This window comes from Desmodus rotundus, chromosome 2, assembly GCF_022682495.2.
Source record: "Desmodus rotundus isolate HL8 chromosome 2, HLdesRot8A.1, whole genome shotgun sequence".
NCBI classification, from domain to species: domain Eukaryota; kingdom Metazoa; phylum Chordata; class Mammalia; order Chiroptera; family Phyllostomidae; genus Desmodus; species Desmodus rotundus.
The window spans coordinates 37,474,307-37,499,715 of record NC_071388.1 but is presented as its reverse complement, the minus strand read 5'-3'; the positions used below and the strand labels follow the sequence as shown (position 1 = coordinate 37,499,715).

General features: G+C 37.0%; 1 protein-coding gene across 13 annotated transcripts in view; it reads left to right on the top strand.

Moving 5' to 3' along the window:
- The window catches only part of TBL1XR1 (TBL1X/Y related 1), a 144,314-nt gene that overhangs the window by 73,230 nt on the left and 45,675 nt on the right, over positions 1-25,409 (top strand). For 4 of the 13 annotated variants that reach the window (XM_053918092.2, XM_053918102.2, XM_071220578.1 and 1 more), the window contains exon 2: positions 3,635-3,709. The exons of 1 other annotated variant lie outside the window; for it this stretch is intronic. The gene's annotated coding sequence lies outside the window, so the exon portion shown is untranslated. Of the gene's footprint in view, positions 1-3,634; positions 3,710-4,243; positions 4,419-6,730; positions 6,788-8,980; positions 9,059-13,733; positions 13,851-15,612; positions 16,085-25,409 lie in introns of all 13 variants that reach the window. 8 more of the 13 variants (XM_053918096.1, XM_071220573.1, XM_071220574.1 and 5 more) reach the window with 8 other exon arrangements.

Genomic DNA, 25,409 nt, shown 5'->3' with positions numbered 1-25,409 from the left:
ATTTGTTCTATACTTCATTCTCTACTATGTTTTACTTTCAAATATGTATGTACTTACTTCTACACATAGAAATTTTATAACACTTCATAAGCATACATATCTTAAGAACCCTGTATGTTTAAGACCCTATTCTTAGTCCTGTGATGGGTCGGCCAGATGAACAGATCAGTCCCTGGTCTCCAGAAGTCTAGGAAGGGGAGGCGTGATGAGAGAATAAAGCACTACAGAGTTGTGGTGAGAGAGGCGCAGGTCAAGGGAGTGAATAGTCAAGGGAGGAAGCTGATTTGGGCTGAGTCTCAATGGGCAGAGCCGTAGTAGGAGCACATTTTTGGCAGAGGAATGAGCAGTGTCATGGCAGCTGGAGTGCAGAGAACAGAGAGAGAGGATGACCTGCTCTGGTGAGAGTAGAGGGTATTTTAGCAAGTGACATTAAAGGCAGATGCAAAGGATGCACGTGGTTTTGTTTCTTGGACAACTTGAATTACTTCAGTGCTAATAGTTTTAATATACATTCTGTCCGATTATCTTAAGTACACCTTAGATTTTTGTAATTCTTTTGTAAAATATATAATTATATCGTTTAAAATTCAGATGTTCATTTTATAAGATGAAGAACTGTGTGGTGTGCTTTATAAATGCACGCATAATGGCTGGTGCATAGGTATGTGGGTTAAGTAGAAAAACATGTAATACAGCATCCAAAATACAGCCCTGATATGTTTATTTTCTTAGCATCTCCTCAGAGTTCCAGATTGTATTATATGTGCAAATGGGCAGACCTGTTGACACATTATTCTCCACAGGTTAATTCACCCTTCAAATTCTAGAATCAAATATTTATTTTACTACCTAAACATTTATCAAACCACTGTCGTGGTTTTTCCCTTAAGGACCACAGTCTAATGGGAAAAGTTAAGTGAGTAAATAAAGAAAACAAGGGTAGAGAAAAGATAGCGAAAATGAGATTTGAGACATACATGAGGGTGATGAAAGATTCGCTGACTGTGGAAAAGTAAGAGAAGAGAACCAGGAAGGGGAGGAAAAAGTCTAACAGTTGGAATGATCTAATTTTATCTTTTTCAAAGGTGGATCTCTGTGAGTTTGTGTGTTGTGTATGTACACATCCCAGTAGTGAAAACAAGTATCCATTGGGGTACAGTGCTGCACTAGTCTATTTATGTGCATTTTAGATTTAAAAATTCTGTATTTCAATGTAGATGTTCACATTTGTACTCTTATTTGCCCGTGGTGCCCGAGCTATGTATACCGTAGGGCACAGGATGGTTTCCAGAAGGCGGAGCGTTCCGCAAAGCAACAGTGGCACCCCCATTCACTTGTTCCATTTGTGGGAATTGTTGTGTATGGGACGGGGGGATGGGGTTGCAAAAACTCCTAGAATTACCTTCTGGAGGGCTGGCCCCTTTGTAGTACGCTTCCCCGGGCAGGGAGTGTTCTATGAAGCCATCTGTGCCAGATGGCATTGTTGTGAGAGGCTGCACTCGGCCTTAGTGAATTTTTTTTGAAGACTCTTTGAACACATTTGCCCATTTCATGATGGGCACATTTACGAGCACAGCTGCCCAAACCACAGTGAGTATTCAACAGTTTTTGACCCAAAACAGCTTTACTCCCATGCCCTACCCTCCCTATTCACCTGATCTCACCCCAGCGACCTTTTTGTTTCCCCCAATGAAAAGAGTCCTCAAAGGGAAACACTTTGCCGATGTGAAAAAGGTGAAAGAAAAAGCGGCAGAAGCCCTAAAAGGCATCAAACCCAACGAGTTCAAAAACTGTTTGAGCAGTGGGAAGACATCTCGATGAGTGTATTGCATCAGGTGGAGCGTACTTGGAAGGAGACTGAAGTTTAAACATACACAATTTTCTATAAATAAATTCCAGTTTTGGGGGGTTCCTCCTCATATTTAAGCTTACTATACTGTAAGTTTACTTGTGTTTGAATCTGTAGATTTATGGATTATATTGTCTAGTTTTAAACAAATTCCACAAATAAGACTGATCACTTGAAGATTCCTACAAAGAAACTGAATATAAGGAACATCAATAAGAATAGGAAACAAGAAAATGGTAGACCTGATGCAAACTACTAGAACGAGCTTTCCCCTTGCCACATTCTGATCGTTTTGGAAGATGGATGGAAAATGCAGAGATTATCTAGAAAGAGAGTTGACACAGGCATACATTCACTATTGCTGTTGATGAGACTTGCTGTAAGAGTAAATTGTGTTTTGAGATTTTAGTTAATAATGATACAAAACTATCATGACCTAAAAGACATTTAGAAGTCAAGAAACCAGAATGTTTTAAAACAGTATTATGGCTTTCTAAATAATCTTTTTTAAAAAAATCGTGTCTTTTACAATGTACATAATTCGGTAGACGTTGATTATTTATAAATAAGTAGAATAAATGTCTGACTAAACTTTTTTCTGGTAAGGGTGATCTGCTAGTTTTGGGGTAACAAGTTGCTCTATCTGGTTTATAGCTCAAAAATTAATGAAAATTTTATAGTCAAATAATTGATGCTTGTGACAAATGGCCGAGGTAAATAGCCTACCAGTAATCTAATTTGTATTCGAACTCAGTCGTGGTATCTATGGAACCTTTCTTCAGTGGGTGTTGGAAAGGGTCTGCCAACTACCTCGCAAGGGTCTTCTAACAAAAACCTCTGGGGCTCCTTCCTCTCTCTTGAAACATGAAAGGCTGGTGGGATATTACATGTTGATACCGCTGTCTGTGACAGTCAGTAAATGTTATTTTAGTTTGTAGATTTCCTTATAACTTAAGATACATGGTAGCACAAAAGTTCTCCTATGGCCATGGAGTTGGCAATCAGCACCAATGAAAGTTCCAGTCAAAGATAAAATCTGAAGGGAGCAAACTTGAAGGGATCAAATTGTTTCTGCAGTTACTCCCTGTATTTGCTTAGTTATCTTTTTAATGTTTCCTGTCTCACCGTGCGTGTGGCATCAGCCTGTGCTTCGCAGAAACGGTGCTCTGCTCTGGCACATGGTGGGGCCGCATGCTCAGTGTCCCCCGGAGGGTCTCGGTGCCGACGGGGCGTGTGCGAAACCACTGGTCTGTGCACATGTACAGAAGTGGTGCATGGGAAGTCCTGTGCTGTGACTCAGCGAAAAAGACTGGGTAGACCAAAAGGTCATCTCTGAGGAGATTAAAGTTTAAGAAGTTTTGATCGAAATGGTTTCAAATCCCCATCGTGGATTTCTCTTTATTATTAAACAGAACGTACAGAATATAAGTTGAATACCATTCTTCATGGTTCCTAATTGTAGATGATTAACAGACTGCACTGGGCACTTCGACAGTGATACTAGCACGAGTTGAGTGAATGTGGGTCAGTTAGTGCAAATTCATCGGAGTCTCATTGTTCACCGTGTCACTCTTTCAGGAATGATACAAAGGTTCAGTGCCTGCCACATGTTGTGCACTCAGGTTGCTGTTTATCACAGTTGCTTGGGGGAGAAAGATAGTCACTGGTGGAGACCTTACAGACATAAACGAAGAGTGTTTCCTACCGGTGGAATTTGGCATGAGGAATCTTGTAAACTGACTTTGTCTTAGGGCCCACTGAATATTTTACTTTCCTTTTTCTCAGCATCAGCAACAGCAGCTTGTGATTGGCGGTACCGGATACTCAGTTGTACATCCCCACATCAATGCACTGCCAATGGTAAGAATCCTCCCCACTCTGAATGTTAGAGTGTTCTCATTGCTCCTTTTAGTGTTCACTTATTTTAAAGACTCTGTTAAGGATTTTGCAAGTTTGTCACAAAATATGCATGTGTTCCCAAACTGAAGAAATGCTTTTTAAAAGTACATAATTTAAGGTACTTAAAATATTTTTTGATTATTTAGTATTAAAAAATGAAAAGGCAAATCCTTACTTTGAATATTTCCATTATCTATAGGTTTTAAAACCTCTTGGTTATGGTTATCCCGATGAAGAGTATTATTACATAGTGGTACTCCTGTATTTTAACAAATAGACTGTTTGTGAATAGAATTTTCATGATGAGCTTAAAGTTTTTAGTGGCAGTAAAAGTTTGTGTTTTTGCCTGTCATCTTACTATAATAATCTAATTTTGCATATTGCATTTATCCTAATATTTATACTTAATGGGGATTTTAAATGGCTGAAATTCTGCCTGTTTTTAGCTAGTGAATAATTTCCTGGAGAGACATTTTTATCTGTTTCACCATTTAGAAGCTTTTCTCTGTGGAATGAAAATCTGTCCACTGGTACACAGCAGAAAGACCACTGGACTCTGTAGGAGTTAGAATTTGCTTGCTTTCGTGCATGTGTCTTGGACGACCTTTGGCAAATACTCATAAAATTCGATGATGGAATTGGAATAAATTAAGTTTACTCCAGCTGTAGGGTAAGTGATCTCATCACTTCATTTTAGGTTAGAATGATTCTCCCTTACAAAGAGTAATTCCTTATGTAAATTGTATTGCTGTGTAATTTGGAGCTCAGTAAATAGGAGAAATAATGTTACTTTTTGTTATTTAGAATTAATTACTGAAACAACAACATCTATTTCAAAATAGTGCATCATTAAAAATTTTAATTATTTTTACTTAATCAGATTTTTGCTTTAAAAATTAAATAAGGGAGCTATAGAAACTGATTAAGGTTTATAGAATTTTATGGGGAATAGTAGATGTATCTGAACAAGAATGTATCTGGATGTATCTGGATACAAGGGTGAGATAAGTTGCCTGTGGAAATATTCCCAGGAGAGGGTTCGTTTTAAAGACGGATTTGCCAGTATGTTGATAAGAGGAGGATCTCCTTTGTCTAAACCACCTTTTGAATTCTTATTGGGGGTTGGGGAATGACCCCTCTCTCACTACCTCCCTCCCCTCCGTTCCCCCCTCCCCCTTCAGCAGCTAATGGGGAATGTTGGGGAACATAGGAACCTTTTTCCGTCTTTACCCAGCTTGAATTATTACATGGGTCTTAATTAATTTATGAATTACTTGCCGGGTTCTTTAGGGTGCTTGGGTGACTCATTAACTCATTAAATCTATTTTTTTTCCTTTTGGAACACTACAGAGTTGCTATTGTAAGAAGCAGTTCTATGGTAAATCATCTTTGGCTTTTTGGAATATCTGCCCCTGGTGTTTTGTTTGAAGTTCACGTTTGAAACCTGTTAGTTTACGAAGTTGTTGGAGTCTTAGCTGTTTGTGACCTGTCTCCCCTGAGAATGCGCTGCGCAGGCTTCTGGTGTCTGCGACGCGCCTGTCCTCAGGTGGAGTTTTAACTGTGCTGCTCACCTAGGCCATGTGCTGTTCCTTTTCGGGAACAGCTCGTAGACTGCGTTTAACTCAGGTGTCTCACACTTGCCAATTTTGTTGAACATACCTGAAAACCATTTCTAAGTTAAGACCACAGAAATTTATGTTTATTCACATTAGTGTTCTATATATGTGTGTATATTAGAGATGACGGACAAAATTAACAACAAACTTGCTTACATTCAGCCGAGGACACAAAAGACATTTCTACACATTGGCATGTAGTGCTTGTAAATTTATAGATACTCGTCCAAAACGGTGATTTTCCTGTGGACCTGAGAAGTGCCATAGCATTCAGGATTATGCCTGGGCTACGTTCTCTGAACATGCCATAAAGGGATGCTTTGTGGGAACAGTTAGCTCTGCTACCCCCCACACCCGCCCTCAACTTTGTTCTTGAGGTAATAACCACGAGGGATTCATAACATTCGTTTTTTATACCACTCATCACTTGTCCAGGTACAAGTTATTTTAACTCCAATTGCACCTTAAATCATCATTATTTACAGCTACTTCCAATGTAAATGTTTTATCCTACTTTCTGTAATGACCTTACTGAATTAGTAGAACCCATTGGCCAACAGGTGTGTATTATTATTTTAACTTTATATTGTGAAAAATTTCAAACATACATGAAAGTAGAGAGAACAGCTCAATAAACTCTTACCTAGCTGCAGTAGTCACTAATTTTGTTTCATTTAACCATCTTGTTACTATGCCCCCGTGCACCCCCACCCCACTTGATTATTTTGAAGCCAACACTTAAAGCGCATGATTTCATTCATAAATGTTTCAGTATGTATCTGTGGAAGATATGGACTATTTGAAAATGTGTGCCACCATATCATTATCACACTTTAAATATTAGCAATATTTTTTATTTGAAATTTAAATATACTTTTAAAATTATAGTGTATAAACAAAATTTATCTTAACAACTTTACGTGTGCAGTTAGTACATGTATGTGTAGTGTTAACTGTATTTACATTACGTACAACTGATCGCTAGAACTTCTTCATTTTGCAAAACTGAAACTCTGTACCTATTGAACCGCAGCTCCCAATTCTCCCTCTACCCCAGCCATTAGCAGCAGCCAGTTCACTTCTCATTGCCATGAGTTTGACTTCTTTAGCTACCTCATATAGATGGGACCGCACAGTATTTTAACTTTGTGACTGGCTTGTTTAACTTAACATAATGTCCTCTAGGATTATGTACGTTGGACCATGTGACAGGATTCCATTTCCCTCTTTCTAAAGGCCGAATACTACTTTTTATGTATGTATTATGTTTTCTTCATTCATTGTCAGTGGACATTGGGGTTGTTTACACCTTTGACTGTAGTGAATAATGCTGTGATGAACATGGGTGTGCATATATCTCTTTCAGATCCTGCTTTCAATTCTTTTGGCTATATACCCAGAAGTGAGATTGCTGGATCATATGGTAACTATTCTTTGAGGCACCTCCATATTGTTTTACAAAGTGGCTACACCATTTTATATTCCTAACAATAGTGGACAAGGGTTCTGATTTCTCTACATTCTTGCTAATACTTGCTATTTTCTGTGGATTGTTTAGTTTTATTTTATAAGATAATGGGCATCCTAATGGTTGTGAGGTAATGACAGTAATCTCTTAATACCACCATATATCCATTTAGTCTGTTTCCCCATCGTCTTATAAATAATATTTTTACAGCATCACAACAGAATTCGTATATTACATTTGGTTGGAATGTGCAGCTTATGCTTTTAGCTCGTTTATTAATAATTTTTCCCCTTTAGAGAAAACCCAACCCATAAGGCTTCTTCATTCTGTATTTTATTAATTGCATTCCTGTAGTAAAAGGCCTCTCTTTACCTTGTATATTTTGGTAAATTGGTATTTAGAGCTAAAAGTTTCATCTAATTCAGGTCGTTTTGCTTTATTTGGGAGGGATGGGTAGGGTGGTGCTAAGTAATTGCATGCAGAAGCAGGCAATGTTTGGTGTCTGTCTGTCACAGTAGGTGGTCACTGTGGGCGATTCCCTCGATCCATTATTTCCACGAGGGTATAGAATGTTGACATCCTAATTGTTTCAAGTCTTTATTATCTGTAATCTTTCTACAAACAGAAAATTCCCTCATTAGATGCTTGGTTTACCCTACGGTACTGTTGCCACAGGAGAGGCATACTGATATACTTGATTCTTTCCTTTATTTACTAATTTTCAAGTACTGAGTTGTTCCCTAGAATCCTGGAAAAGTAGACAGATGGGAACTTTTTAAGGTGTCGTTGTGAGTTTGTAGATTTAAATACTACGTTTATTCCATTGCCATTTTTAGTCTTATTTTATGGATGCTTACGTTGTGTTGGCCTAAGAAGCCTTTCTGAGTTGACCTCTGAGTCTTTTTGACAGTGGCTTTCATAAAAACCAATTCTTGTTAATGCATTTATTTTGAAACAATTTATAAGCATCTACCTTTTTCTTTTGGTGCTACCCATAGTAAAGATGGATATTTATTTCAAAAAGACTTTCTCTGCTCTATGTTCCTGCCATGTAGCAGCAGCCCTCGTGACTACCACCCACATGCAGTTTGTGTGTGAGCACAGAGCAGACCGCTCCCGGAGATCCCCTGAGGCCCTGGTGTGCCGCGCACTCTCCCTGCATCCTGTATCTCCACAGCTAGACCTGAGCTGTGTAGTGCAATAGCCACGCTACGAAGATTCACATTTTTAAAAATACGATCTCAGTTTCAAAATATTGATTACAAGAAGTAATATTTTGATAAATTAAATACAATATATATTAAAATCAGTTGCTGTGTGTTTCTCTTAAAAGTTTCCACACCTGTAGAAAATTTAAAATAGTTATGAGGTTTATATTATGGCTTACAATGTATATGTATTAACACTACTGTTCTAGACCTTGCTGGTCCCAACTACCTCATCTGTATACTCGTATTCTGCTGGTTTGCCGGAAACAAGTAATTAGCACAGTGAACACTTGCCTGGTGCCAAGATCTGGGAAAACTAGAATGACCCTTAGAGGGTTCCTAAAATTAGATCATGGGACTACATTACAAAGCTCAGTAAGTTGTCAGGACTCATTGAGTAAGCCCTCTTTTACAAATGAGGTACTAAGGCTTAGAGAATGATGCCATATCACGTACTTTGTCATAGCTACAGAACCAAGACTTGAACAGATCTCCTCATTTGCAGTTCAGCAGTTAAAAGAATTCTGTCCTACAGATTGTATAGAATCTGGGTATTCTTCCAGGGTGAATCAAGAGCTTTCACAGGACCTCTGGAGGATAGAATAATGGGATTAAAGCATCTTGATTAGAGATATCTAGGTGTTTTTCATTACTGTTAAGAACTAAAGAAGCAAACTGTCAGGAAAATAATATTAATTACAATTTTTTCTTATTAGAGATTATCTAGGTGTTTTTCATTACTGTTAAGAACTAAAGAAGCAAACTGTCAGGAAAATAATTTTAATTACAATTTTTTCTTATCTACTTGCATTCTCTTATTCAGAAAGATTGTGTTTACTTTCCTTTGTCTGTATTTATTAACTTGTTAAATCATTTCCCCTGCCCCTAATTTTTCAGTTATAAAATTTCCATTTGTTTCTTTTTATACTTTAATTTCAAGTGCATACTTTTACCCTGTGAAAGATGGACACGGTAGCTGCCTTAATGTTGATAATTCTCATGCCTGGATCATATCAAGGTTAGCATCTGATTGTTGTATGTTGAGTAATTTTTTTTATTATATCCTCTTGGGAGAGTAATTTTTCCTTCTGATTAAAGCAGGTGGCCAGCGTGGTTGGGTTCAGACTCCAAGTTCTGGCTCACTTCAGTGTAGGCAGTGGTTGCAATGTTAGGTCACTTTTCAAGGCCATTGCTCAGCTCCTTTGGGTTTCCTCCTCACACGTAGCACTCAGAATTACTGTAGGACCTACACAGTGGCTTACTTACATCTTTAGCTCTCAAAATCTTAGCTTCTTTGGGTGTGTTCTGCATAGACACCTTGGGATGAACTTGCAGCTTTGCTGGTTCATGCACAGAAGTACAGGGTCCCCTCCTTCAGTTTTCATACTTACCAGAACCCAGAGGCATTTTTTCCTGGTTTAGTTTGGCTCTTTTGGATCGAAAGGACTGGCTTAATCAAGCTTTTGAGGGACCCCTGCCCCAAATAGGTATGTCAGTTACAGTCTTTATAGCAAGTGTGCTCAGAAGAATAACAGGAAGGTAGAATTCAAAAACTGGAGTAGTGCCTCCTATCAGATAAGTCCCCAAACCGAACCACACTCTCTGGACAACAGGTGAACAAGAACATTCTGCGGACACTGTAGAACCAGCAAAAAACGAGTAGAAACTGGACCGGCTTTGGCGAGTTTCCCCGTGGTTTTGCCTGAGGGCAATCTCTCGCTGGCCTGTTTGCAGTCTTGCTGGTTTGAGGAAACAGAGGCAGAGTTCAGAACTAACTACTCAGTAGCTGCAGAGTGAGGAGTCAGCAGCAGGAAGAGGGAGGGAATCCTAGAACCACAGACTAGGGTACCAAATACTGTGCATAATCGCTGCCAAATACAGGGTTGTTCCCTAGCCTGGGAACAGTTTAGGTACCTGTCAGCATGAGAATAGGTCAACTGTGCTATGTTTGAGCAATGGAGAGGAACAAACTATTTATCTATGCCTGTGGAAACTTTGAAACACTATGTGGAGTGAACAAAGCCATCCATAAAACAGGACATTAGTGTATAATTCCATTTATACGATGTCCTAAAAATAACAACAGGCACATTTTATGTGCTCAAAATATGGGATGGAGGAAACAAAAAAAGTAGTTGTCATGGCTTAGAAATGATGCCTGGGTATTGGGGACAGGGACTAAGTTGGAAAGGGCATGTGGGAACTTCCTAGGGCAGCGGTAATATCCTGCCTTCTGTTAGGGAATTTGGTTGCTGGAGCAAATTCATTTGTTAAAACTCATTGAATGGTACACCTAGTATGTATCCATTGTATTTTATGTAAAGTTTTTTTTTTTTCTTTAAAGAAAAACCATATTAAATACTTTGCTATAGTTAGTGGATAGGCAAGCTGAAAAATATATGGTAGAATTATACCAAGGTTTGCAGCTTCTTTTGAAATTCTTCAAAAATTGAAACCAATTAATAGATGTGGCAAAAACCAGTACAAGGAAATGTTAATTTTAAGGTCTTCGGTGGTGGCTGGGTTAATATTTTTAGTATAGTTCTTTCAATTCTTTAGTGTGTTTGCAAATTTTTATAATAAAATATCATAAAGACACTAGTAGGTAGTATTTCTCTAAATCAGATTCCTCTTGTTAATATGTTGTTTTTAGTGGCTTTTATCAAACTTGATATTATTTCTTTAAATTTGAAAATAGTTTGATTTTATTATTACCACTTTTCTGCCTGTGCACTAAGCTCTGAACTGTTCAGGGTGCAGAAAGATACAGAAATAGAAACAATAAAAGGGATAGGACAAAAAACATGCCCACACGATAATTTGATTACTTCAGAGTGACATAGCGAAGACTCATTAAGGTAATTTATAATACATAAATTCTGAGGGAATGGGTACATAATTAGAGTATGCTGAGGGGATGGAATGGATACATAATGAGAATATGCTCAGAGTCAAGTATGATTAATGGGAGATGGAATCCCTGGGGTTGCTTATTTTGAACAAGTTTTGAAAATGCTATTAGAGAAAATTACTAGATTCTCTTTCCATTTTTTAAATTGACCAATTGTCATTTATGAAGTATAGCTTAGGACACATTTTTTTAGTGTAATATATTCATTTTCCAGAGAAGGACGATTGCTTATTTTTTATACGGGAATTGTTAGCCAGATTGGATGATTAGAATTTGTTTTGAAAAATAATCTGTATTTTAGGAATATGGTTAACAGTATGTTACTGAGTTGTTGGGTTGAAAGCAAAACATCATTGTTCCAGAATTTTGTGGTTCTTTCATAAAGTTCTGAGACACAAACATAATGCTATTAAAACATTGGCAAAATATCCAATATTAAGTATAACCTTTATAAAAAACTAATTCATTTTTTCTCACTTAATTTACTCTTAGGAAATCTATTCTGATAGGCTGAATTTTTTTAATGTACACATCAGAATAAGTTGTAATTGGGTGAGAATGAGCAAAAAATAAAATTAAAATATAAATTATAATTATGAGATGAGATATTTCAATCATTAATTCAATCACTTAAAAATTTTACAGCCAGTTTTTCTTCCCCAGTCCTAAAATGAGAACTTCCAACAAAACTAAGCAGTTAATATATTTTAGAAAGTGTGTATGTAATTACTTGATTCCTTAATGGCTTCATATTTTTCTAGTAACCTAAAATAGTCAGGTTTGGACTTATTTTGATGTTTGGTTTTTTAAATCTTCCCAACAGTATTGCGTTAATGAAAAGAATTACCATCTTTTCTAAGTATTGTAACTCCCTCAGAGTAGACGGGCTGCTATGTTGTGCCCAGCTCTGGCCATTTGTATTGTTCCAGGAGTTCTGCATTACTGATTTCCAAGAGTGTTTGGCCTTTGAGAAAATTGTGTGCTGACTCGTATAAGTGGTGGAAAGAATTACAAATGTACTTATGTTCTATAGATAGAAACTCGGTGAGGAGCAGTCGAGTGGGTGTCACATGACATACCAACTAGTGACTTTAAACACCACATTCTCCTTTGACTGCCGAGCTTGGTGCCAGGGCCATCCTGGAGAAGGGCGTTTTACCCAAGACTAGTTCAGTCCTAAATTTTGCAGGACTTGTTTTACACTGTACATTATTGACTGAAAACAACACTACTGATATTATCTTACAAGTATTTTTATTAGTTAATTAGTAATGTTTAAGCCTCTCTGGAAAAGTCATGGAGAAAATTGCTAAGAACAGCTGATGCTCAAAACAGACCCCTAAAGTATGCTTTGCATATCTATCCTGATTCTGTTTTTTTGCCAGTAAGTTTAAGTTTATTTTAATCAGTTCATTAGGATTATAAATCAAAATATCCAAATTGATATGGAAAATATATTCAGTATGAAGGAAAAATGTGTTTCATTTGGTATCTCAGACACACATGGATGTCATAAACATTTTTAGACTAGCCAAGATCAAATTTCATTACGATGAAGACTGTTTTATTTTTGCCTTTGTTTCTGCCAACCAGAGAAATTTTATTAGTGATTCTGAATAACATGTTAGGTACTAAATTGCCAAGGTGGAATGTTCAAATGAATAATTAATGGAATCGTGTGGATGCCAAGTTATTTTATAATCCCTTAGGTAATTTACATAAAATAAGCTTTAAAAAACAAGGTTTTCTTATTGAATGTTTCATTATATCTTTATGTCCTTTAAATATAGTTACTGCATCCTTTAATAGAATAGACTTTTGATAGTTTTTTTGTTATTGCGATATATTTATTGGTTCTCCTGTCCCTGGAATGTTAAGTCTGACAGGTCAGAACCTTAGTATCAACATAAGCAAAAAATAAATAAGTATAAAGTAGAATATCAACTGACCTATGAACTTAAAACTTACAATTCAGTTAGACCTTGGAGGAGTAGCTAGACCCAGGCAGTTATTAGTATTTAGGAAATCGCAGTTAGGAAATCACCGTTTTGTTGAGGCCCCAGAGCCTTCCTATTACTTGTTGCTGATAGAAGCTTGGTCTCTTCCAGCGAGGAAACCTAGGCCCAGACACCCTATTCCATGTCGCTGGGGGCGGGGCCAGTTACTTCAGTGAGCTCTGTTGTCAGGAGCAGCCAGGTTCTGTTCTGAGACCTCACCAGAAGAAATTGCCGCATAGAGAAAATATACTCATTAACAAAGAAGGATGTTACAAATAAAGTTACTGCTTTATTGCATATTAAATAATTGTTTAATTTACTGTAATCATTTTTGTGTCATTTTACTCTTTATTCAGTTACTTAGCCAAGGACAGTTAGGAGACACGTTATCACTTGAAGGCATTACTGGCCCAAAGGTGTTCTGCACTGTTTTCTAGATTGACGTGAGCGGTCTGGCTAGCCAAAGGTGGATAAGTTTTTTTCAGGTCATAATGTGGTCACTCATAACTAATCCAAGCTTAGATGAGAATGGTACTAAGGCTGGGATAGCATAAAAACCTTTACAGCATTTATGAGTCAGAAGGTAATTGCTTTTTGCATTTCAAGATTTTATGAAAATTCTTTTCATCTGTCTTTCCACCTGCTGTTTCCAATGTTAACAGTTAAACTTCACTGTTAACAAAAGTCCTACATTTTTTTGCTTTTTCCTAAATTCATAGAAATCCCTCAGTGTTGAAGCTAGAGGAGCCTTTCAGATTATCTAATTCAGCACCCTCATTTTACAGATGAGGAAACTGAGGCCTTGGGCTAGAACAGAGGTCTCCTGACTCAGTCCAGGACTCTTTCTATTACATCATGCTGCCTGATGTTTGTTTATGGAACTCAGCAACATCACATACAGGGTGAGCTTTTTGTTGTTGTTAAATGAGCACACAAAATGATTTGCTTCTCTCATCAACTGCTGTTCATCATTCCTGTCAAACTCTCCATTTTCCTTTTTTGCCCATACCCATTTTAATGCATAACATCGTCCAGTAACGCATGACTTTTTATTTTGCCGCTACTTCTCCTTGGCGTTTGACCATTATTTTTGAGCTAAATTCTCAGTAAGAAGGTTCCTTATCAGTGACTATGGTACCCTTACCAGGCACTATTAGCAATAGCAGATTAAAACTTGTAACAGGAATGATTTGCAGAGTTGTAATTTTAGATTTAAAAAATGAATTACAAGAACAGGAGTATCGATAGGAGATCTAAGAGCAGATACGATACTGGATATGAGTGCAATTTTTTGTGAAATAAAATGCTAAGAAAGACTAACCAATGACATGACATAATTGCAATAAAAATGGTTTATCTTATAACCTCAGGGATTTAACACATTTGTGTTTAAGGTCATTGAGTTATTTTTCTCTATTGATTCTCTCTTTTTCTCAAAAATTGTCCCATTTTTGGCTAGTGATAGCCTCTTTAAGTAGTTTCTGTGTCCTTTAGACAACACCCTAGTAGGTTTAGGTAGCTTTCTTGCTTTCTTTACAAGATATTATAGGCTTATATGGTTTTCAGGGGTAACTCATGGACTTCCAAGTTCTCTTATGTTATTATTTACAGATTTCTGTAGGACCAGAGAGTCATTTCTACTCTCTCTTCCATTTTTAAAAAATGTTTGTAAACATTGTCCATAATTAACTTTTGCTTCTGTAAAAGACTGAGAAAAAAATCTTTCAGCTTAATGAAAATTAACATGCTTCTCTTACATATTTACTTTTTAAAAATCTGTTGTTTTATGTCACTGAAATAACCATGATGTCAACCTTTAGAATTTTTGAATTATATGGTAAACTGAAGCACTAGTGTTCAACTATAGATCTTGGATAAATTTGTTAGATTGGCTAGAATGCCACCATCACAATCATACAAACAGATACTTTGACTTCTTAGTTATTTATTAGCCATTTTAAAGGGTCCCTCTCTGCCTGCCAGTAAACTAACTGGGTTTCAGGCGGACTAAATCAGAGGTCTAGGTGTGTTATGTGGCAGTAGTTTTCTTGAGGAGACATCTTCAGGGAGAAGGCTTGTAGATGCTTTTTCCTAAAAGGTTTTTATTTTTTCCCATTACCATTTACTACCCTCATACTCTCCTCTGCCGTTACCACACTTGTCCATGTCCGCAAGTCCTTTTTCCTTTTTGCTCACTCCCTCCAACTCTCCCCATCCCCCCCACTTAGCTGTCATCCTCCTCTCTATGAGTCCGTCTGTGTTTTGCTTGTGAGTTCAGTTTGTTAATTAGATTCCACATATGAGTGAAATCATATGGTATTTGTCTTTCTCTGACTGGCTTATTTTAGATGCTTTATTTTGATCAAGGCATAATGGTATATAAATTGTGCTTAGATTATATTTCTTATGCTGGAGCAGAGAGTTATGACTTACGAAGGTTTGAAAGAAATATTTGAACAGCTACTGTGTGTTGGGTATTAGGCTATAAAGAACAGACTGCCTTTTAAATGTTTAATAATTTGGTAGTAGTTGAAAAAACAAATATGCATAATAAAAGTAATACAATAACAACTTTAACACTTATATTATAAACTGCTTTTTCATGCATTTCTGCCTACCAATGAGGTTTGTAGATTAGATTTTACTTTTTTTTTTTTTTTACAGAACAAGAAACTGGAGCTCAGGGAATTTAAAATGACTTTTATTTATGCAAAAGCAGTAGCCCTCGAAAGAAAACAAACATTCTGCGTATTTTAAAAAGTAAAAATACTATGTTTGGGGTACCGAAGGAAAGTACGCAGCCATCTTTAATGTTGGCATTTGAATAGGCTTCATAAGGAGACGACATTTGAAGAAGAACAGAAGAATTTCAGCACTTGTAGTTGGAACAAAGAGCTAAAAAGCAGGAGTGTGGAAATTTGTTGGATGTCAGAATGATACAAATATACAGATGGTCCTGATTTATGATTGTTCAAGTTAAAAACTTTCAACTTTACGATGATGTGAAAACAAAAGCATTCAGTAGAAAATGTACTTTGAAATTTGAATTTGATCTTTTCCCATAAATAATGTGGCATGAAACTCCTGTGATGCTGCACAGTGGCAGAGGGATGATTTTGCCCAACTGTAGACTAATGTAAGTGTTCTGAGCACATAATGATGAAAATGCATTTTCAACTTACAGTATTTTAAGCTTATGATGGGTTTATTGGGTCCTAACCCCATCAAAAGTCAAGGAATGTCTGTCTTCATCTGAAGGGTGCATTTAAGGAAGATGCTGTGTGGCTAGATAGACACTTTGAGACCACAGAACTGGAGAACTTGAATACCTGGCTAAAAGGTTTAGAGTGAATGTGGAAGCTAATAGGTAGCAATAAAATATATACGACATAATCAGAGTTATGTTTTGCGTCTGGGTGTCAGATGATAACAGGAAGGGACTAGGAGACCGAGACTATTGTAGTACTGGTGGTAGGAGCTGTCAAAGGGAAGGCTTGGCTGAAAGTGGTTTTGGATAGGTAGTGGAAGATAGAACCTAAGAGTGCAAGTAAAAAGCTAAGGTAGGAGGTTAAATCCAGCGTGATACTAAAGTTGGTAAATGGTAGAACCAGTGATAGTTATGGGCAAGAGGAGAAACAAATTTGGGGGCCTAGGGCATAAATATTCCCAGATAATGCTGGGTTATAAGATTCTGAAAAGAGGATTTGTGCTCCAGTCAGCTGGAATAAAGGTGGTCAGATTGTTTCTCAGAAGGGCTCTGTCAGTGGGGAGGGGAAAGGTGGGGAGGTGTTCTGTGGTCGTTTTCTAGTTCTTCAGGGTGGAGGAGACCATTAGTGGGAGAGAAGAGTGCAGATCAAAGGGCTACAAAGAAGTCAGCTGTGCACACACCAGGGTGAGGAGAGGGGCCGCATTAGGAAGTCAAATGTTGGAAGTTTAAAGACTGTTCTTTTCAGCCTTCACAAATGCTGGAAATGGCAAGGGGTGGGAGTTAAGTATGAAAACCCGTTGAATTTGGATGTAATAGTAACAAAGTTATTTAGAGTCTATAAGATCAAAAGCAAAACTACCAATAACAAATATTTTTTGTTTATACAATGTACATATCTTTTACTTTAAATACATGAATGTGATTATATTTTTGTAGTGGACTCCTCCCCACCAGTTTATTTTTAAGTTTTATAATCCATGAATATTATCAGTGTATCACAATCTCATTTTGGTACTCTCTCCCTTTAATAAACTTTTTTTTTTGGACACTAAAAAAGAGTGATGCTAAAATAAACATCTCTAGGAACTTGTGCTTTTATTTCTCTGGGTTGCACAGTTATGTGCATTAGATGAACCAAATGGCATTTTTGACTGTTTAATCATTTGAACCTGACAAAAAGGAGCAAATCTATGAGCAGTCTAATATTTTTAGTTTTTTTAAAACAAGATTTTATTTATTTTTTTAGAGAGAGGGGAAGGGATGGAGAAAGAGAGGGAGAGAAACATCGGTGCGAGAGAGATAACGTAGATCTGTTGCCTCTCAGAGACCCGGCCTGCAACCCAGGCCTGTGCCCTGACTGGGAATTGAACCAGTGACCTTTTGGTTTGCAGGCTGGCACTCAGTCCACTGAGCAACACCAGACAGGCGAACGCTTTTACTGTTAACAAAAGGTTGTCAGATTGTTTTTCAAAAGGGCTTCACATTTCCATTTGCAGTAAATGAGAATAACCTTTCCCCATATTTCTGCCAGAAATATCAAATCTCTTATATTTTACTTAGCGAGTATAATTTTAGTCTTTGTTACTTGGATATGTTATTTCCTTGATAACTAGTAAATCTTTATGTACTCAGATTTTGCTCTTTTTTCTTGCGTACTTGAGTTTCTAGTCTTGGTTAAAAAGATTTTTTCCCAGCTCTCTAGGTTGAACATATACATTGTAATTAAATATGTACTTGTACATCTGCAGTATGTATATATGTACATGCGTACATACACACATGTACACCACATTTACTAAAATGTCTAAGTACTAAGTCCATCTGGGCTTTATTTTTTCTTGCAGTGAAATGTGTGGGCCCACTTCTACTTCGTTTCAGGTGGACAGTCGCTGTGACAGCAGAAGTCTGCACAGCAGTCCGTCCTTGTCCCTTGGTCAGGTTTTGTATCTTTCAGTAGAATATTATGTTTACTCGCCTGAATCCTGGGCCTGTTCTGTTAACTTTTTGGTAAATATTTAATAGTTTTTTTGCTCTTATAAATTTATTTTCTCATCTGTATTTTTAGGTGCTTATTACTGGAATAGAGAAAAGCTATTGTTTTTGTTAGTCACTGTGTCCAGTTCCTTTATAAAGGGTTAGTAATTTAGCTAGAAGACCCAGTAGATTATATCAGGTAGTTTTTTTTTTCTTTTACATATTTTTTTCTTTTTCAGCAAGTCAGCACAAAATATGGTGAATAGCCCTGGCCTGGTGTGCCTCAGTGGATTGAATGCCAGCCTGCAAACCAAAAGGTCGCTGGTTCAATTCCTGGTAAGGGCACATGCCTGGGGTGTAGGTTCACTCCCCCATTGGGGGCATGCAGGAGGCAACCACTCAGTGTATCTCTTGCACATCAGTGTTTCTCTCCCTTTCTTTTTCCTTTCCCATCTCTCTAAAAATAAATAAATAAAATCTTAAAAAATAGTATGGTGAATAAAAAATAAAGATTTTGAAGTGAGCAAAAAGTCAAGGAAGTTCTGATAACTTTTACCAAAGAAGCAAAGTGACCTTAGATTGAGGGGCTTTCAGTGAGATGAGGTCCTTGAGGAAAATTAAAATTTTTGAAAATCCATGATGGAAATTTTGATAAAGAAGTTAGAAACCTAATAAAATGCCACATGGCTCAGAGGGGCAAAATGATTTTGGATACCATCATTGTTTGGGCTTTACATGTGTTACAAATGCTCAAGTGGAATTGGCGGGACTACTTGGGCTGAGTGTGAGGAAGGATCCCGGCCTCTGTGCTGCAATGTTTGATCAGTAGATTCACATGAAATCGGAGGGAGAGCGGATACAGTCCAGGAGGAGGGGGATGTATTTGAGGACGCTGAGAAGTGTGAGTTACTGAGGTGATCACGAAACCCTGTTCAGTTAGGAGTGAGTAGCTCGGAGATTTGCGAAGTTTACCTTAAAAGGTGTGTGTGTGTGTGCAGAGTGTATGCACACTTCGTTTTGTTTTACAGTAATAGGATTTAAAGGTAGAGAAGTTTTAGAGTATGTGGCATGATGCAAGGCATGGTTTATATGACCTGAGGAATTTTAAAAAATAAACATGCTTGGGCTGTACCTCTTAGTTGCTAAAACTTAGTTAAGACCATTTAGTGTTGTCACAAAGTTCATGACATTACTTTGAAAAAGGTCCCCAGGTGATTTTGGGACCTTTTGGCACCACACTAAGGAAGAACCTGGTCTGGTCGTCTAGAACTGGAGTGTGGGTCTTTTTCTTTGCATTTAATGTTTGACCAAAGATACGTGGAGGTAGAACTTACTGAAATAGAGAAGGTAATGGAGATCAAGATGGGAATGGATGAAAAAGACCAAAAAAATAAATAAAGAAAAAAGGGGGAGGGAAAAACAAAGACCATTGACTTTTAGTCGTCGGTGAAGATCATTTTTTGGTCTTTCAAAAATACTTCTGACTAATTTTTTTAAAAAAGAGAGTTTTATTTGTTTCTTCCAGCAAATAATAATGGAGTCCTTTTTGTGAGTCAGTCTATATTCTAGACACAAGTACAATAGTAAATAATAACAATCAACTGTCTGCTCTTAAGTAGCTTTCATTTTTTTTAATGAATATGAATAACTTGTCATTCCTAACTTGTCATTTGTTGAGTCACTACAGTGTTTGAAAAATCTTACCTATCCTACACATTGTACAATTCAGTATTGTTTCTTTAGAGCAGTGGTCTATAGAAATAAAAAGTTAATTTTGAAAAGAGTGTTTTCATTTGTTGCCATACCTCTAGCTCCTTTTTGTTGGTGTAAGTAGTGCCCTGACATCTTTCTTTACCACTACTATAAGGAGGGACCACCAAAAGAAAAGGAAAAAAGGTGAGCCCATTCCTACTACATAATGGAAAAGAAGGGACATTCTTTTAGTTCTAGCAGGGAAATAATTCCAGACTCCTGTCTGCTGGCCATGAGTACATTTAAAATCTTTCACACTGAATAACCCAGTGATGTCTGATAAAGTAACCAGAATCGAGCACAGGAGTAGAGGTTCTCCTCCATTTCATTGTAACATATTTTATGTATAACATTTAATTACAACAATAACTATTACAACATTAGGTGTTTTAATTGAGGTTGAGTGTTTTTTAGATTCGTGGCCCAGACAGCTTCATATTTTTTGAAAGACTGTTTATTCCTTCTATTTGTTGTGCAAAAAAGAACACTTTTTAGTTACGTGATTGAGATAAATCAAAGATTAAATATCTGATTGCCAGATGGTATTCAAGAAAAGTTTACTACTAATTCCTTAATGTAATACTTTCAGTATGTATCAAACCAATTCTGAAGTTGACTGCACAGCATCCTCTTTCCTCTAAATGCCTTTCCTTCTCCAAGAAAGCCGCGAGGTTGAGAGCAATGAGAAGAGAAGCTCCAACTCTCCTGCATGCACACACCACTGTTCTGTCTTCAGTTTTGTTCCTTGAAAGCTCTTAATGGAGCACCTGGCATCGTTTGCATTGTGTTGAAGGAATAAGGCCATTCTATAATACCTGTACTTGGGAAACTGTAAATTGTTCTGCAATTTGAGAGTAAATGGTATGTTTCTGATGAAAATTCTTGGAGTATGTCTGGATAAACTCATAGCAAGTTATCACTCTGGAGCTGTTGACTTTGCAGAGAAAACAGCTGAGCCCAGTATTCCATAGTCATATCGGGATCTTTACACAAAATAAGAGTTGAAAGACTAGGATACCTGCTAAATATGAAATAAGAGTTGCTGTATCGTCTCTACACTCACTGTCCTCATCCTTATATACAGCTTCCCCTACCTTTCCCATTAATATAGAGAACAGGCTCGACTTCATGTGTTACAATGGTCCGGAAAAGATACAAGCCTTAGGAGAAACTTGAAGCAGTGAAGGGAATTAATTTTTTTTTTTGTCTCCCAAATGACATTTTCATATAGTTTTAATCAGATTCCAAGTAAGGTCTACACACTGCTTTTGGTTGTTAAATTTAAGTCTCTTCCACTTACTGGTAGAAGACATTTATTCATTTATTCTGTTCAATATCCCATATTCTGGATTTGTTTAATTGCATCTTTGTGGTATTGTTAACACATTCTACTGTACTCCTATAATCCCTGTAAAGTGATAGTTAGAGGCTTGATAAAATTCTCTCTTTGGTTTCATGATGAAGTCGTCCTTTTTTCTCTTTTGCACCATACCATGAGGCATAAACTGTCTGGCTGTGTCACTTTCAGTGATGTTGATATTGATTGGAGTGCTCTGTAAGAGTCTGGAGAAAGGGATGGTGAGAAATTCTAGTGAGAGCTGCATTTGCTCTGCAATTCTGCCTAGGCTTCTCCACCTGACAAATAATAGCTTGTACACAAAGATTTGAAAAGGAATGGAAGCCCCATTTTGAATTTCCTCTAATATATCCACAACAATTATTGATATGGGTAGGAGTAGCAAAATTACTGTGGAACACTTACTTGCCATTATTAAATACAGATGTGCTTCTATTTGCTAGATGTCCTCCACTCCCCGCATCTCCTCTGTTCTTTTGAGTTCTCACAGTGTAAAAGGGCAGGTATGGACTTTGTACCAGGTGTGTAACCTGGGAGTCTGGCTGTAAAGAATTTCAGATTTGTTGCTCAGCCGTCCACTTTGTTGCTGGTGGTAGCTCACAGATTGAATATGTTTGGACTGGATTTTGTAGTGCCCAAATCCTGCACTCTTTATTTTCATATATATGGTGAAGGAGGCTGCCATTGTGTGTAGTTTTCAATGCCTTCTCTTTGGAAAATAAAGGCCGTTGGACACCACCTTCATGTTTCAGTTGGTGGGAAAGAGAGTGCAGCCCTCACCAGTTAACACAGGTGGTGAGGCTGGGCCGAACCTGCCAGGCAGTGTGGGCTGCACTGTGGGAGAAGGACATGCGATGTGGTGGTGTGCTTCTGTGGCACGGCCTCCACGCCTTTTCTGCAGCTTTATATGGTAGAATTTGGTAAGAAATGGCATGCAGTCTGAGATTTGCCTGTGAAGCCTATTCACAGTATCACTCTTTATATTAATGGAGTTCTGTGTTATTACAGTATTCTAGACCTAGAACAGTGCCAGGCATATTCGCACTCAGTAAAATTACTGAATCAAGTGGAATTATCTAGAAGTCCATTTACAGAGGCATAGTCTCGGAAAGTTTGTAAATTCCACTCCAAGTTTTAGTTAGTAGACCCCATGCTTTACCAAAACTAGAACTTTGTATGAGGATGTTTATATCTTTTAAGTACTGGGCTTTTTTTTTGTTTATTAGGTATAAATTTACTGAATATGTAACACATATTCCAGCATGAATATAATAGGAGTCAAACTAAAGATTTAGGTCGTGCTACAGTCTGAACAGCAGTATGGTTTAAGAGGTCTGTTTCTTCAGGGACACTCTTGAACTTTGCCAAAAAGATTAGCACCAATATTGCCAAGAGGAAATCAAGTTTTAGACTCTCAGGTCTTGACCCTTTGGTTTTAGTACTTCGTCACATCCTTAATTTAATAATGACTCCAAAGAACTTTAGTTTATGTGGGTTATAGCTATTGATATTTGCTGCATCATAAAGTTAAACTGAAATTTTATGTTACCAACACTTTTTAACATTACAGTAAACCCATCAATAATACATTTTATGAAAAACAGCTGTTTTCCAAAATGAAAATTTTTCATGAGAAGAGTGGCATTGTTTTACATTTTTCAATTCTCTGTTAATCTCTGGCTTCATAGAAGACAGCTGTGTTCTCACATTTGCTTCTGCAGTCACATGGAGATGTATTAGTGTGGTCAAAATAAATGAAACTGGCCTTGCAAAGATAAATAATTGTAAATATTTCAAATCAAAATGCTATTTTTTTCAATAAATTTGGATCATGCTCTTTGATACTACACCAAATTTCAACAAGTGGATAGTCTCTTGAGGGTTAGTTCTAATGCAAGATGTGAAATTATATCAGTGAACATTTTATATTCTACCCATTAAAATCCATTGGTCTCTCTTGAACTTTGAGTGAATGGTTTGGCATACATAATTTTGTACTGGTCAGTGAGAAAATACTTGTTCTTACTGGGTTATGCAGGTCTTCCATATGTTCATTATATAATACAAAAAAATCAGACTCATTAATATCACCATTGATCTCATTAGAATACAGTATTGGGAGGCTCTTAATCAAGCTGAAGATGACCGATAAAATTTCCAAGTACTATTTTTCTCTTAAAAGCTTAAGTTTTATCCTTGCCAACACATACTGTTAGGTATTTTCTATAAAGTGATGGTTTCACTTTATTTGCAAGAAAATGCCTGCAGTATTCTCAGTCTGAAAAGCCATACACTGTCAGTTGTTCTACGTAAAAGTGGCATTCCATGAAAAAAAAGTATCCAGTTCAGCTCTTAGTTCAGATAACACAGTGCTTTTCTTTGAGACTCATCATTTTAGTAACAAAGTGTTTTTATGTGTACTGAACATTTTGTTACATAGGATATTAAAGTATGTGTATTTGAGGATTAAGACATTAATAAAGTAAGCATTTTTTTTTTCTTGCTGCATCAAGGAAATTTTTCAGTGAAGAATTTTTGTGGGTTTTTGTTTGTGTGTTTGTTTGTTTGAGTGCATGGTAGTGGAAAATATAATGACTACTAAGAGAGTAAGATGTTCCTGCCTTGGTTTTACCCACTTTACAACGTCATTTTAAACGTCACTTCCATGAATAAGGCAGGTAACATCTTAATAACATTACAAAAATAATTTTGACCTCACCTTTTAAAAATTCTTGAGAACCCCATGGATCTCCAGGCTTCACTTTGAGACCAAATTTCTATACTAAATAAAAAGGTGATCAGACTATGTCATGGGCTTGATAAAGATAATAAATCTGGTTTTTAGTGTTGAGCACTTTGAACATTGTTAGCAGTGAAATGTATTTATGATGAAATGAAAAGTATCTCTTAATAAGATACTGCTAAAAATCTGTCTTTGAGCTTGATCAACCCAGTCAGGTTATAGACTGTTTAGGAAGGAGACAGAACCTCAGTGTGATCATGGAGTGATGCACTTGATTTGTTCCTACCTGGCTTTTAGTTTGTTGGTTTTTTAAACAAAATCGGATAGGGTAGTAAATTGACCTATGGTGGATTTTCCCCTTTAAAAAAATAAACTTGAAAGCCTACTCCAATTCACATCACTCCAATTGTCATCAGTTTCTGCTCCACTTGCTTTTTGCCTTTGTCTTTCCAATAGCCAGTGATATTCCAATAGCTAGTGTGTGTTTGTGCGCGTGTGTGGGCCATGTACACATGGGTGTATCAATCCGTTACCTGAGTATTAAACTTGGTTTAAATTGTCTTCACCTGATTTGAACGGCATCGATTGCACCTTGGGATGAATGCTGATCTCTTTACCGTTTTTTCCCCTGTCGTTGGACACTAGGTCTGTATTAATCACACGTTCCTGCCAGCAGAACAGTCCTCTGCACGTTTTTACAGATTCTCCCCTTCTTGTAAAGAATTTGCCGAGTACATATAATCAGTCCACGGACACTGGTTTTGACTTACTAGGACTCAGTAGTCTTAATTTTGTCTGCTTAGTTTTTTCTTTGCTTTTGAGGAATCAAAAGAAAAAGGTTATAACTGAGTTTGTTATATTCGGTACCTTTTTCTCTTTATTTTGCTTGTAATTTCTCAGTTTTAAGCAAAGTTTCCATCCATTGACGTAATTGTCCTTTTAAAGTTTTAGCCATTTCAGTCTTCCATATCCTCCGATCTGTTCCAAAGCTAGAGTAAGTTTGTTTTAATTGAGAAATTTTGTTACTTTTCTTATATTTGTTCCCATTCAAACAAACTCAGACCTTTCCTTTCTAGTAGGAGGGCACTAGATTCTTGATTTTTATTTTCATATCTAACTTTAGTTTCTAGACATTTCCTTCCCACACTGACAATTGTTTGCTTTAAGTCCTATGACTCATTTCTGCTCAATAGTTGAAAAAAAAATGTACCAGAAATATGGCCTCTTTGTTTTCCTAGTGTTTTAATTTTTTGTCCTTCTTCATTCCTCTGTCAATATATCTTGACTATAATTTTATTTAATCATTCAACACATATTTATTGAATCATGTAGGCTTATATTTTAAAGGGATCTTCGAAGACATCTGTGTAAACAACCATTTCTTCACATGTGTGGGAAGTTAACGTCCACATCTAGGGCTGTGAGGC